Source organism: Loxodonta africana (assembly GCF_030014295.1).
Source record: "Loxodonta africana isolate mLoxAfr1 chromosome 22 unlocalized genomic scaffold, mLoxAfr1.hap2 SUPER_22_unloc_1, whole genome shotgun sequence".
Lineage (NCBI taxonomy): Eukaryota > Metazoa > Chordata > Mammalia > Proboscidea > Elephantidae > Loxodonta > Loxodonta africana.
This window is the reverse complement of record NW_026974836.1, coordinates 569,445-583,270: the sequence shown is the minus strand read 5'-3', so window position 1 is coordinate 583,270 and position 13,826 is coordinate 569,445.

Genomic DNA, 13,826 nt, shown 5'->3' with positions numbered 1-13,826 from the left:
TCTACTCGGGCCTACTCTTGCCTGCGGGACTCTGTTCGGGCCTATCCTTGCTCTGGGAATCTCCGTTCGGGCATACCCTGGCCTGCGGGACTCCGTTCGGGCCTATTCTGGCCTGCGGGACTCTGTTTGGGCCTATGCTTGCCTGCAGGAATCTCTGTTCCGGCCTATTGTGGCCTGCAGCACTCTCCGTTTGGGCCTATTCTGGCCTACGGGACTCTGTTTGGGCCTATGCTTGCCTACGGGAATCTCCGTTCAGGCGTATGCTGGCCTGCGGTATTCTCAATTTGGGCATATTCTCTCGCCTCCGGGACTTTCCTTTGGGCCTATTCTCGCCTGCGCATCTCTCCGTTCGGGCCTATTCTTGCCTGCGGGACTCTCCGTTCCGGCCTATTCTTGCCTGCGGGTCTCTCCGTTCGGGACAATTCTGACCTGCAAAACTCTCCGTTCGGACCTAATCTAGCCTCTGGGAGTCTCCTTTGGGGTCTCCTGTTGCGTGCGGGGCTGCTCCATTCCAGCCTTTTGTGCTTACGGAGCTCCGATATTCGGTCCTGTTCTAGCATGCGGAGCTCCGCTACTCAGGCCTGATTGTGCGTGCGGGGCTCCGCTACTCGGGCCTGTTGGTGCATGCGGGGCTCCACTACTTGGGCCTGTTCTTGCATGCGGGGCTCCGCTACTCGGGTCTGTTCGTGCTTGCAGGGCTCTGCTACTCGGGCCGTTCGTGCGTGCGGGGCTCCGCTATTCAGGCCTGATAGTGTGTGCGGGGCTCCTCTATTCAGGCCTGTCCTTCCCTGCGGGACTCTATTCGGGCCTATACTTCCCTGCGGGACTCTGTTCGGGCCTATTCTGGCCTGCGAGACCCTCGGTTCGCCCGTATTGTGGTCTGCGGGACCCTCGTTCGGGCCCATTCTCACCTTCGAGACCCTCTGTTCGGGCTTTTCTGGCCTGCGGGACTCTCCGTTCGGGCCTATTCTTGGGAGCGGGTCTCTATTCGGGCCTATTTTTGCCTAAGGGCTCCTCTATTCGGGCCTATTCTGGCCTGCGGGACTCTCCGTTCGGGCCTATTCTCACCTGGGGAACTCTCCGTTCGGGCCTTTCTGGCCTTCGGGACTCTGTTCGGGTCTCTTCTTGCCAGCGGGGCTCTTCGTTTGGGCCTATTCTTGCCTGCAGGACTCTGTTCGGGCCTCTTCTTGCCTGCACAGCCCCTCTACTCGGGCCTCTTTTTGCCTGCGGGACTCTGTCCAGGCCTATTGTTGCCCCCGGAAAACTCCGTTCAGTCCTATTCTGGCTTGTGGGACTCTGTTCGGGCCTATGCTTGCCTGCGGGAATCTCCTTTCAGGGTTATGCTGACCTGTGGGATTCTCAGTTTGGGCGTATTCTCGCCTGCAGGACATCTCTTCGGGCCTATTCTCGCCCGCGGGACCCTCCGTTCGGTCGTTTCTGGCCTGCGGGACTCTCCGTTCGGGCCTAATCTTGCCTGCAGGATTCTGCGTTCGGGCTTACTCTTGCTTGCCGGACAGGGTTCGGGCGTCTTGTTGCCTGCACGGCTCCTCTACTCGGGCCTCATTTTGCCTTCGGGACACCGTTCGGGTCTATTCTTGGTCCGGGAATCTCCGTTCGGGCCTATGCTCGCCTGCTGGACTCTGTTCGGGCCTATGCTTGCCTGCGGGAATGACCGTTCGGGCCTATGTTGCCCTGCGGGACTGACCGTTCGGGCCGTTCTGACCTTCGGGACTCTGTTCGGGTCTCTTCTTGCCAGCGGGGCTCTTCGTTTGGGCCTATTCTTGCCTGCAGAACTCTGTTCGGGCCTCTTCTTGCCTGCACAGCCCCTCTACTCGGGCCTATTTTTGCCTGCAGGACTCTGTCCAGGCCTATTGTTGCCCCCGGAAAACTCCGTTCGGTCCTATTCTGGCTTGTGGGACTCTGTTCGGGCCTATGCTTGCCTGCGGGAATCTCCTTTCAGGGTTATGCTGACCTGTGGGATTCTCAGTTTGGGCGTATTCTCGCCTGCAGGACATCTCTTCGGGCCTATTCTCGCCCGCGGGACCCTCCGTTCGGTCGTTTCTGGCCTGCGGGACTCTCCGTTCGAGCCTAATCTTGCCTGCAGGATTCTGCGTTCGGGCTTACTCTTGCTTGTCGGACAGGGTTCGGGCGTCTTGTTGCCTGCACGGCTCCTCTACTCGGGCCTCATTTTGCCTTCGGGACACCGTTCGGGTCTATTCTTGGTCCGGGAATCTCCGTTCGGGCCTATGCTGGCTTGCTGGACTCTGTTCGGGCCTATGCTTGCCTGCGGGAATGACCGTTCGGGCCTATGTTGGCCTGCGGGACTCTCCGTTCGGGCCATTCTGGCCTGCGGGACTCTCCGTTCGGGCCTATTCTCTGGAGCGGGACTTTACTCGGGCCTATTCTTGCCTCCGGGCCTCCTCTATTCTTGCCTATTCTTGCCTCCGGGAATCTCCGTTCTGGCCTGTTCGGGCCTGCGGGACTCTGTTCGGGCCTATGCTTGCCTGCAGGAATCTCTGTTCCGCCCTACTCTGGCCTGCGGGACTCTCCGTTCAGGCCTATTCTGGCCTGCGGGACTCTGTTCGGGCCTATTCTTGCTCCGGGAATCGCCGGTCGGGCGTACCCTGGCTTGCGGGACTCTGTTCGGGCCTATGCTTGCCTGCAGGAATCTCTGTTCTGGCCTATTCTGGCCTGCAGGACTCTGTTTGGGCCTATGCTTGCCTACGGGAATCTCCGTTCAGGCGTATGCTGGCCTGCGGGTCTCTCCATTCGGGCCTATTCTTGCCTGCGGGACTCTCCGTTTGGGCGTATCCTTGCCTGCGGGACTCTGTTCGGGGCTCTTCTTGCCCGCACGGCTCCTCTACTTGGGCCTATTTTTGCCTGTGGGACTCTATTGGGGCCTATTCTTGCCTCCGACAATCTCCGTTCGGGCCTATTCTGGCCTGCGGGACTCTTCGTTCGGGCCTAGGCTTCCCTTTGGCAATCTCCGTTGAGGCGTATGCTGGCCTGCGGGACTCTGTTCGGGCCTTTGGTTGCTTTCGGAAATCCCCGTTCTGGCCTATTCTGGCCTGCGGAATTCTGTTCGGGGCTATTCTTGCTCCGGGAATCTCTGTTCGGGACTATTCTGGCCTGTGGGACTCTGTTCGGGCCCTTGCCTGCCTGCGGGGCTCTCTGTTCAGGCCTTTTTCGCCTACGGGACTCTCCGTTCGGGCCTATTCTCTGGAGCGGGACTTTAGTCGGGCCTACTCTTGCCTACGGGGCTCCTCTATTCTTGCCTCTGGGATTCTGTTCGGGCCTATTCTTGCCTGCGGGACTCTCCGTTTGAGCCTATTCTTGCCTGTGGGTTCTCCGTTCAGGGCTACTCTTGCCAGCGGGACTCTGTTCGTGCCTCATCTTGCCTGCGTGGCTGCTCTACTCGGGCCTACTCTTGCCTGCGGGACTCTGTTCGGGCCTATTCTTGCTCTGGGAAACTCCGTTCGGGCATACCCTGGCCTGCGGGACTCCGTTCGGGCCTATTCTGGCCTGCGGGACTCTGATTGGGCCTATGCTTGCCTGCAGGAATCTCTGTTCCGGCCTATTGTGGCCTGCAGCACTCTCCGTTTGGGCCTATTCTGGCCTACGGGACTCTGTTTGGGCCTATGCTTGCCTACGGGAATCTCCGTTCAGGCGTATGCTGGCCTGCGGTATTCTCAATTTGGGCATATTCTCTCGCCTGCGGGACTTTCCTTTGGGCCTATTCTCGCCTGCGCATCTCTCCGTTCGGGCCTATTCTTGCCTGCGGGACTCTCCGTTCCGGCCTATTCTTGCCTGCGGGTCTCTCCGTTCGGGACAATTCTGACCTGCAAAACTCTCCGTTCGGACCTAATCTAGCCTCTGGGAGTCTCCTTTGGGGTCTCCTGTTGCGTGCGGGGCTGCTCCATTCCAGCCTTTTGTGCTTACGGAGCTCCGATATTCGGTCCTGTTCTAGCATGCGGAGCTCCGCTACTCAGGCCTGATTGTGCGTGCGGGGCTCCGCTACTCGGGCCTGTTGGTGCATGCGGGGCTCCACTACTTGGGCCTGTTCTTGCATGCGGGGCTCCGCTACTCGGGTCTGTTCGTGCTTGCAGGGCTCTGCTACTCGGGCCTGTTCGTGCGTGCGGGGATCCGCTATTCAGGCCTGATAGTGTGTGCGGGGCTCCTCTATTCAGGCCTGTCCTTCCCTGCGGGACTCTATTCGGGCCTATACTTCCCTGCGGGACTCTGTTCGGGCCTATTCTGGCCTGCGAGACCCTCCGTTCGCCCCTATCGTGGTCTGCGGGACCCTCGTTCGGGCCCATTCTCGCCTTCGAGACCCTCTGTTCGGGCTTTTCTGGCCTGCGGGAGTCTCCGTTCGGGCCTATTCTTGGGAGCGGGTCTCTATTCGGGCCTATTTTTGCCTAAGGGCTCCTCTATTCGGGCCTATTCTGGCCTGCGGGACTCTCCGTTCGGGCCTATTCTCACCTGGGGAACTCTCCATTCGGGCCTTTCCGGCCTTCGGGACTCTGTTCAGGTCTCTTCTTGCCAGCGGGGCTCTTCGTTTGGGCCTATTCTTGCCTGCAGGACTCTGTTCGGGCCTCTTCTTGCCTGCACAGCCCCTCTACTCGGGCCTCTTTTTGCCTGCGGGACTCTGTCCAGGCCTATTGTTGCCCCCGGAAAACTCCGTTCGGTCCTATTCTGGCTTGTGGGACTCTGTTCGGGCCTATGCTTGCCTGCGGGAATCTCCTTTCAGGGTTATGCTGACCTGTGGGATTCTCAGTTTGGGCGTATTCTCGCCTGCAGGACATCTCTTCGGGCCTATTCTCGCCCGCGGGACCCTCCGTTCGGTCGTTTCTGGCCTGCGGGACTCTCCGTTCGGGCCTAATCTTGCCTGCAGGATTCTGCGTTCGGGCTTACTCTTGCTTGCCGGACAGGGTTCGGGCGTCTTGTTGCCTGCACGGCTCCTCTACTCGGGCCTCATTTTGCCTTCGGGACACCGTTCGGGTCTATTCTTGGTCCGGGAATCTCCGTTCGGGCCTATGCTGGCTTGCGGGACTCTGTTCGGGCCTTTGCTTGCGTGCGGGAATGACCGTTCGGGCCTATGTTGGCCTGCGGGACTCTCCGTTCGGGCCATTCTGGCCTGCTGGACTCTCCGTTCGGGCCTATTCTCTGGAGCGGGACTTTACTCGGGCCTATTCTTGCCTCCGGGCCTCCTCTATTCTTGCCTATTCTTGCCTCCGGGAATCTCCGTTCTGGCCTGTTCGGGCCTGCGGGACTCTGTTCGGGCCTATGCTTGCCTGCAGGAATCTCTGTTCTGGCCTATTCTGGCCTGCAGGACTCTCCGTTCGGGCCTATTCTGGCCTGCAGGACTCTGTTTGGGCCTATGCTTGCCTACGGGAATCTCCGTTTAGGCGTATGCTGACCTGCAGGAATCTCTGTTCTGGCCTATTCTGGCCTGCAGGACTCTCCGTTCGGGCCTAATCTTGCCTGCAGGATTCTGCGTTCGGGCTTACTCTTGCTTGACGGACAGAGTTCGGGCGTCTTCTTGCCTGCACGGCTCCTCTACTCGGGCCTCATTTTGCCTTCGGGACACCGTTCGGGTCTATTTTTGGTCCGGGAATCTCCGTTCGGGCCTATGCTCGCCTGCTGGACTCTGTTCGGGCCTATGCTTGCCTGCGGGAATGACCGTTCGGGCTTTTCTGACCTTCGGGACTCTGTTCGTGTCTCTTCTTGCCAGCGGGGCTCTTCGTTTGGGCCTATTCTTGCCTGTAGAACTCTGTTCGGGCCTCTTCTTGCCTGCACAGCCCCTCTACTCGGGCCTATTTTTGCCTGCGGGTCTCTGTCCAGGCTTATTGTTGCCCCCGGAAAACTCCGTTCGGTCCTATTCTGGCTTGTGGGACTCTGTTCGGGCCTATGCTTGCCTGCGGGAATCTCCTTTCAGGGTTATGTTGACCTGTGGGATTCTCAGTTTGGGCGTATTCTCGCCTGCAGGACATCTCTTCGGGCCTATTCTCGCCCGCGGGACCCTCCGTTCGGTCGTTTCTGGCCTGCGGGACTCTCCGTTCGGGCCTAATCTTGCCTGCAGGATTCTGCGTTCGGGCTTACTCTTGCTTGCCGGACAGGGTTCGGGCGTCTTCTTGCCTGCACGGCTCCTCTACTCGGGCCTCATTTTGCCTTCGGGACACCGTTCGGGTCTATTCTTGGTCCGGGAATCTCCGTTCGGGCCTATGCTGGCCTGCTGGACTCTGTTCGGGCCTATGCTTGCGTGCGGGAATGACCGTTCGGGCCTATGTTGGCCTGCGGGACTCTCCGTTCGGGCCATTCTGGCCTGCGGGACTCTCCGTTCGGGCCTATTCTCTGGAGCGGGACTTTACTCGGGCCTATTCTTGCCTCCGGGCCTCCTCTATTCTTGCCTATTCTTGCCTCCGGGAATCTCCGTTCTGGCCTGTTCGGGCCTGCGGGACTCTGTTCGGGCCTATGCTTGCCTGCAGGAATCTCTGTTCCGCCCTACTCTGGCCTGCGGGACTCTCCGTTCAGGCCTATTCTGGCCTGCGGGACTCTGTTCGGGCCTATTCTTGCTCCGGGAATCGCCGGTCGGGCGTACCCTGCCTTGCGGGACTCTGTTCGGGCCTATGCTTGCCTGCAGGAATCTCTGTTCTGGCCTATTCTGGCCTGCAGGACTCTCCGTTCGGGCCTATTCTGGCCTGCAGGACTCTGTTTGGGCCTATGCTTGCCTACGGGAATCTCCGTTCAGGCGTATGCTGGCCTGCGGGTCTCTCCGTTCGGGCCTATTCTTGCCTGCGGGACTCTCCGTTTGGGCGTATCCTTGCCTGCGGGACTCTATTCGGGCCTCTTCTTGCCCGCACGGCTCCTCTACTCGGGCCTATTTTTGCCTGTGGGACTCTATTGGGGCCTATTCTTGCCTCCGACAATCTCCGTTCGGGCCTATTCTGGCCTGCGGGACTCTTCGTTCGGGCCTAGGCTTCCCTTTGGCAATCTCCGTTCAGGCGTATGCTGGCCTGCGGGACTCTGTTCGGGCCTTTGGTTGCTTTCGGAAATCCCCGTTCTGGCCTGCGGAATTCTGTTCGGGGCTATTCTTGCTCCGGGAATCTCTGTTCGGGACTATTCTGGCCTGTGGGACTCTGTTCGGGCCCATGCCTGCCTGCGGGGCTCTCTGTTCAGGCCTTTTTCGCCTACGGGACTCTCCGTTCGGGCCTATTCTCTGGAGCGGGACTTTAGTCGGGCCTACTCTTGCCTACGGGGCTCCTCTATTCTTGCCTCTGGGATTCTGTTCGGGCCTATTCTTGTCTGCGGGACTCTCCGTTTGAGCCTATTCTTGCCTGTGGGTTCTCCGTTCAGGGCTACTCTTGCCAGCGGGACTCTGTTCGTGCCTCATCTTGCCTGCATGGCTGCTCTACTCGGGCCTACTCTTGCCTGCGGGACTCTGTTCGGGCCTATCCTTGCTCTGGGAATCTCCGTTCGGGCATACCCTGGCCTGCGGGACTCCGTTCGGGCCTATTCTGGCCTGCGGGACTCTGTTTGGGCCTATGCTTGCCTGCAGGAATCTCTGTTCCGGCCTATTGTGGCCTGCAGGACTCTCCGTTCGGGCCTGTTCTGGCCTACGGGACTCTGTTTGGGCCTATGCTTGCCTACGGGAATCTCCGTTCAGGCGTATGCTGGCCTGCGGTATTCTCAATTTGGGCATATTCTCTCGCCTGCGGGACTTTCCTTTGGGCCTATTCTCGCCTGCGCATCTCTCCGTTCGGGCCTATTCTTGCCTGCGGGACTCTCCGTTCCGGCCTATTCTTGCCTGCGGGTCTCTCCGTTCGGGACAATTCTGACCTGCAAAACTCTCCGTTCGGACCTAATCTAGCCTCTGGGAGTCTCCTTTGGGGTCTCCTGTTGCGTGCGGGGCTGCTCTATTCCAGCCTTTTGTGCTTACGGAGCTCCGATATTCGGTCCTGTTCTAGCATGCGGAGCTCCGCTACTCAGGCCTGATTGTGCGTGCGGGGCTCCGCTACTCGGGCCTGTTGGTGCATGCGGGGCTCCACTACTTTGGCCTGTTCTTGCATGCGGGGCTCCGCTACTCGGGTCTGTTCGTGCTTGCAGGGCACTGCTACTCGGGCCTGTTCGTGCGTGCGGGGCTCCGCTATTCAGGCCTGATAGTGTGTGCGGGGCTCCTCTATTCAGGCCTGTCCTTCCCTGCGGGACTCTATTCGGGCCTATACTTCCCTGCGGGACTCTGTTCAGGCCTATTCTGGCCTGCGAGACCCTCCGTTCGCCCCTATCGTGGTCTGCGGGACCCTCGTTCGGGCCCATTCTCGCCTTCGAGACCCTCTGTTCGGGCTTTTCTGGCCTGCGGGACTCTCCGTTCGGGCCTATTCTTGTGAGCGGGTCTCTATTCGGGCCTATTTTTGCCTAAGGGCTCCTCTATTCGGGCCTATTGTGGCCTGCGGGACTCTCCGTTCGGGCCTATTCTCACCTGGGGAACTCTCCGTTCGGGCCTTTCTGGCCTTCGGGACTCTGTTCGGGTCTCTTCTTGCCAGCGGGGCTCTTCGTTTGGGCCTATTCTTGCCTGCAGAACTCTGTTCGGGCCTCTTCTTGCCTGCACAGCCCCTCTACTCGGGCCTCTTTTTGCCTGCGGGACTCTGTCCAGGCCTATTGTTGCCCCCGGAAAACTCCGTTCGGTCCTATTCTGGCTTGTGGGACTCTGTTCGGGCCTATGCTTGCCTGCGGGAATCTCCTTTCAGGGTTATGCTGACCTGTGGGATTCTCAGTTTGGGCATATTCTCGCCTGCAGGACATCTCTTCGGGCCTATTCTCGCCCGCGGGACCCTCCGTTCGGTCGTTTCTGGCCTGCGGGACTCTCCATTCGGGTCTAATCTTGGGAGCGGGAGCGGGACTCTACTCGGGCCTATTCTTGCCTAGGGGCCTCTTCTATTCGTGCTTCTTCTTGCCAGTGGGACTCTGTTCAGGCCCGTTCTTGCCTGCAGGATTCTGCGTTCGGGCTTATTCTTGCTTGCCGGACAGTGTTCGGGCGTCTTGTTGCCTGCACGGCTCCTCTACTCGGGCCTCATTTTGCCTTCGGGACACCGTTCGGGTCTATTCTTGGTCCGGGAATCTCCGTTCGGGCCTATGCTCGCCTGCTGGACTCTGTTCGGGCCTATGCTTGCCTGCGGGAATGACCGTTCGGGCCTATGTTTCCCTGCGGGACTGACCGTTCGGGCCTTTCTGACCTTCGGGACTCTGTTCGTGTCTCTTCTTGCCAGCGGGGCTCTTCGTTTGGGCCTATTCTTGCCTGCAGAACTCTGTTCGGGCCTCTTCTTGCCTGCACAGCCCCTCTACTCGGGCCTATTTTTGCCTGCAGGACTCTGTCCAGGCCTATTGTTGCCCCCGGAAAACTCCGTTCGGTCCTATTCTGGCTTGTGGGACTCTGTTCGGGCCTATGCTTGCCTGCGGGAATCTCCTTTCAGGGTTATGCTGACCTGTGGGATTCTCAGTTTGGGCGTATTCTCGCCTGCAGGACATCTCTTCGGGCCTATTCTCGCCCTCGGGACCCTCCGTTCGGTCGTTTCTGGCCTGCGGGACTCTCCGTTCGGGCCTAATCTTGCCTGCAGGATTCTGCGTTCGGGCTTACTCTTGCTTGCCGGACAGGTTTCGGACGTCTTGTTGCCTGCACGGCTCCTCTACTCGGGCCTCATTTTGCCTTCGGGACACCGTTCGGGTCTATTCTTGGTCCGGGAATCTCCGTTCGGGCCTATGCTGGCCTGCTGGACTCTGTTCGGGCCTATGCTTGCCTGCGGGAATGACCGTTCGGGCCTATGTTGGCCTGCGGGACTCTCCGTTCGGGCCATTCTGGCCTGCGGGACTCTCCGTTCGGGCCTATTCTCTGGAGCGGGACTTTACTCGGGCCTATTCTTGCCTCCGGGCCTCCTCTATTCTTGCCTATTCTTGCCTCCGGGAATCTCCGTTCTGGCCTGTTCGGGCCTGCGGGAATCTGTTCGGGCCTATGCTTGCCTGCAGGAATCTCTGTTCCGCCCTACTCTGGCCTGCGGGACTCTCCGTTCAGGCCTATTCTGGCCTGCGGGACTCTGTTCGGGCCTATTCTTGCTCCGGGAATCGCCGGTCGGGCGTACCCTGGCTTGCGGGACTCTGTTCGGGCCTATGCTTGCCTGCAGGAATCTCTGTTCTGGCCTATTCTGGCCTGCAGGACTCTCCGTTCGGGCCTATTCTGGCCTGCAGGACTCTGTTTGGGCCTATACTTGCCTACGGGAATCTCCGTTCAGGCGTATGCTGGCCTGCGGGTCTCTCCGTTCGTGCCTATTCTTGCCTGCGGGACTCTCCGTTTGGGCGTATCCTTGCCTGCGGGACTCTGTTCGGGCCTCTTCTTGCCCGCACGGCTCCTCTACTCGGGCCTATTTTTGCCTGTGGGACTCTATTGGGGCCTATTCTTGCCTCCGACAATCTCCGTTCGGGCCTATTCTGGCCTGCGGGACTCTTCGTTCGGGCCTAGGCTTCCCTTTGGCAATCTCCGTTCAGGCGTATGCTGGCCTGCGGGACTCTGTTCGGGCCTTTGGTTGCTTTCGGAAATCCCCGTTCTGGCCTATTCTGGCCTGCGGAATTCTGTTCGGGGCTATTCTTGCTCCGCGAATCTCTGCTCGGGACTATTCTGGCCTGTGGGACTCTGTTCGGGCCCATGCCTGCCTGCGGGGCTCTCTGTTCAGGCCTTTTTCGCCTACGGGACTCTCCGTTCGGGCCTATTCTTGTGAGCGGGTCTCTATTCGGGCCTATTTTTGCCTAAGGGCTCCTCTATTCGGGCCTATTGTGGCCTGCGGGACTCTCCGTTCGGGCCTATTCTCACCTGGGGAACTCTCCGTTCGGGCCTTTCTGGCCTTTGGGACTCTGTTCTGGTCTCTTCTTGCCAGCGGGGCTCTTCGTTTGGGCCTATTCTTGCCTGCAGGACTCTGTTCAGGACTCTTCTTGCCTGCACAGCCCCTCTACTCGGGCCTCTTTTTGCCTGCGGGACTCTGTCCAGGCCTATTGTTGCCCCTGGAAAACTCCGTTCAGTCCTATTCTGGCTTGTGGGACTCTGTTTGGGCCTATGCTTGCCTGCGGGAATCCCCTTTCAGGGTTATGCTGACCTGTGGGATTCTCAGTTTGGGCGTATTCTCGCCTGCAGGACATCTCTTCGCGCCTATTCTCGCCCTCGGGACCCTCCGTTCGGTCGTTTCTGGCCTGCGGGACTCTCCGTTCGGGCCTAATCTTGGGATCGGGACTCTATTCGGGCCTATTCTTGCCTAGGGGCCTCTTCTATTCGTGCTTATTCTTGCCAGTGGGACTCTGTTCAGGCTCGTTCTTGCCTGAAGGATTCTGCGTTCGGGCTTATTCTTGCTTGCCGGACAGTGTTCGGGAGTCTTCTTGCCTGCACGGCTCCAGTACTTGGGCCTCATTTTGCCTTCGGGACACCGTTCGGGTCTATTCTTGGTCCGGGAATCTCCGTTCGGGCCTATGCTGGCCTGCTGGACTCTGTTCGGGCCTATGCTTGCCTGCGGGAATGACCGTTCGGGCCTATGTTGGCCTGCGGGACTCTCCGTTAGGGCCATTCTGGCCTGAGGGACTCTCAGTTCGGGCCTATTCTCTGGAGCGGGACTTTACTCGGGCCTATTCTCTCCTCCGGGGCTCCTCTATTCTTGCCTATTCTTGCCTCCGGGAATCTCCGTTCTGGCCTGTTCGGGCCTGTGGGACTCTGTTCGGGCCTATGCTTGCCTGCAGGAATCTCTGTTCCGCCCTACTCTGGCCTGCGGGACTCTCCGTTTGGGCCTATTCTGGCCTGCGGGACTCTTTTCGGGCCTATTCCTGCTCCGGGAATCTCCGTTCGGGCGTACCCTGGCTTGCGGGACTCTGTTCGGGCCTATGCTTGCCTGCAGGAATCTGTGTTCTGACCTATTCTGGCCTGCAGGAGTCTCCGTTCGGGCCTATTCTGGCCTGCAGGACTCTGTTTGGGCCTATGCTTGCCTGCGGGAATCTCCGTTCAGGCGTATGCTGGCCTGCGGGTCTCTCCGTTCGGGCCCATTCTTGCCTGCGGGACTCTCCGTTTGGGCGTATCCTTGCCTGCGGGACTCTGTTCGGGCCTCTTCTTGCCTGCACGGCTCCTCTACTCGGGCCTATTTTTGCCTGTGGGACTCTATTGGGGCCTATTCTTGCCTCCGACAATCTCCGTTCGGGCCCATTCTGGCCTGCGGGACTCTTCGTTCGGGCCTAGGCTTCCCTTCGGCAATCTCCGTTCAGGCGTATGCTGGCCTGCGGAATTCTGTTCGGGGCTATTCTTGCTCCGGGAATCTCTGTTCGGGACTATTCTGGCCTGTGGGACTCTGTTCGGGCCCATGCCTGCCTGCGGGGCTCTCTGTTCAGGCCTTTTTCGCCTACGGGACTCTCTGTTCGGGCCTATTCTCTGGAGCGGGCCTTTAGTCGGGCCTACTCTTGCCTACGGGGCTCCTCAATTCTTGCCTCTGGGATTCTGTTCGGGCCTATTCTTGTCTGCGGGACTCTCCGTTTGAGCCTATTCTTGCCTGTGGGTTCTCCATTCAGGGCTACTCTTGCCAGCGGGACTCTGTTCGTGCCTCATCTTGCCTGCATGGCTGCTCTACTCGGGCCTATTCTTGCCTGCGGGACTCTGTTCGGGCCTATCCTTGCTCCGGGAATCTCCGTTCGGGCATACCCTGGCCTGCGGGACTCCGTTCGGGCCTATTCTGGCCTGCCGGACTCTGTTTGGGCCTATGCTTGCCTGCAGGAATCTCTGTTCCGGCCTATTGTGGCCTGCAGGACTCCCCGTTCGGGCCTGTTCTGGCCTGCGGGACTCTGTTTGGGCCTATGCTTGCCTACGGGAATCTCCGTTCAGGCGTATGCTGGCCTGCGGTATTCTCAAATTGGGCATATTCTCTCGCCTGCGGGACTTTCCTTTGGGCCTATTCTCGCCTGCGCAACTCTCCGTTCGGGCCTATTCTTGCCTGCGGGACTCTCCGTTCCGGCCTATTCTTGCCTGCGGGTCTCTCCGTTCGGGACAATTCTGACCTGCAAAACTCTCCGTTCGGACCTAATCTAGCCTCTGGGAGTCTCCTTTGGGGTCTCCTGTTGCGTGCGGGGCTGCTCTATTCCAGCCTTTTGTGCTTACGGAGCTCCGATATTCGGTCCTGTTCTAGCATGCGGAGCTCCGCTACTCAGGCCTGATTGTGCGTGCGGGGCTCTGCTACTCGGGCCTGTTGGTGCATGCGGGGCTCCACTACTTGGGCCTGTTCGTGCATGCGGGGCTCCGCTACTCGGGTCTGTTCGTGCTTGCAGGGCTCTGCTACTCGGGCCTGTTCGTGCGTGCGGGGCTCCGCTATTCAGGCCTGATAGTGTGTGCGGGGCTCCTCTATTCAGGCCTGTCCTTCCCTGCGGGACTCTATTCGGGCCTATACTTCCCTGCGGGATTCTGTTCGGGCCTTTTCTGGCCTGCGAGACTCTCCGTTCGCTCCTATCGTGGTCTGCGGGACCCTCGTTCGGGCCCATTCTCGCCTTCGAGACCCTCTGTTTGGGCTTTTCTGGTCTGCGGGACTCTCCGTTCGGGCCTATTCTTGTGAGCGGGTCTCTATTCGGGCCTATTTTTGCCTAAGGGCTCCTCTATTCGGGCCTATTGTGGCCTGCGGGACTCTCCGTTCGGGCCTATTCTCACCTGGGGAACTCTCCGTTCGGGCCTTTCTGGCCTTTGGGACTCTGTTCTGGTCTCTTCTTGCCAGCGGGGCTCTTCGTTTGGGCCTATTCTTGCCTGCAGGACTCTGTTCGGGACTCTTCTT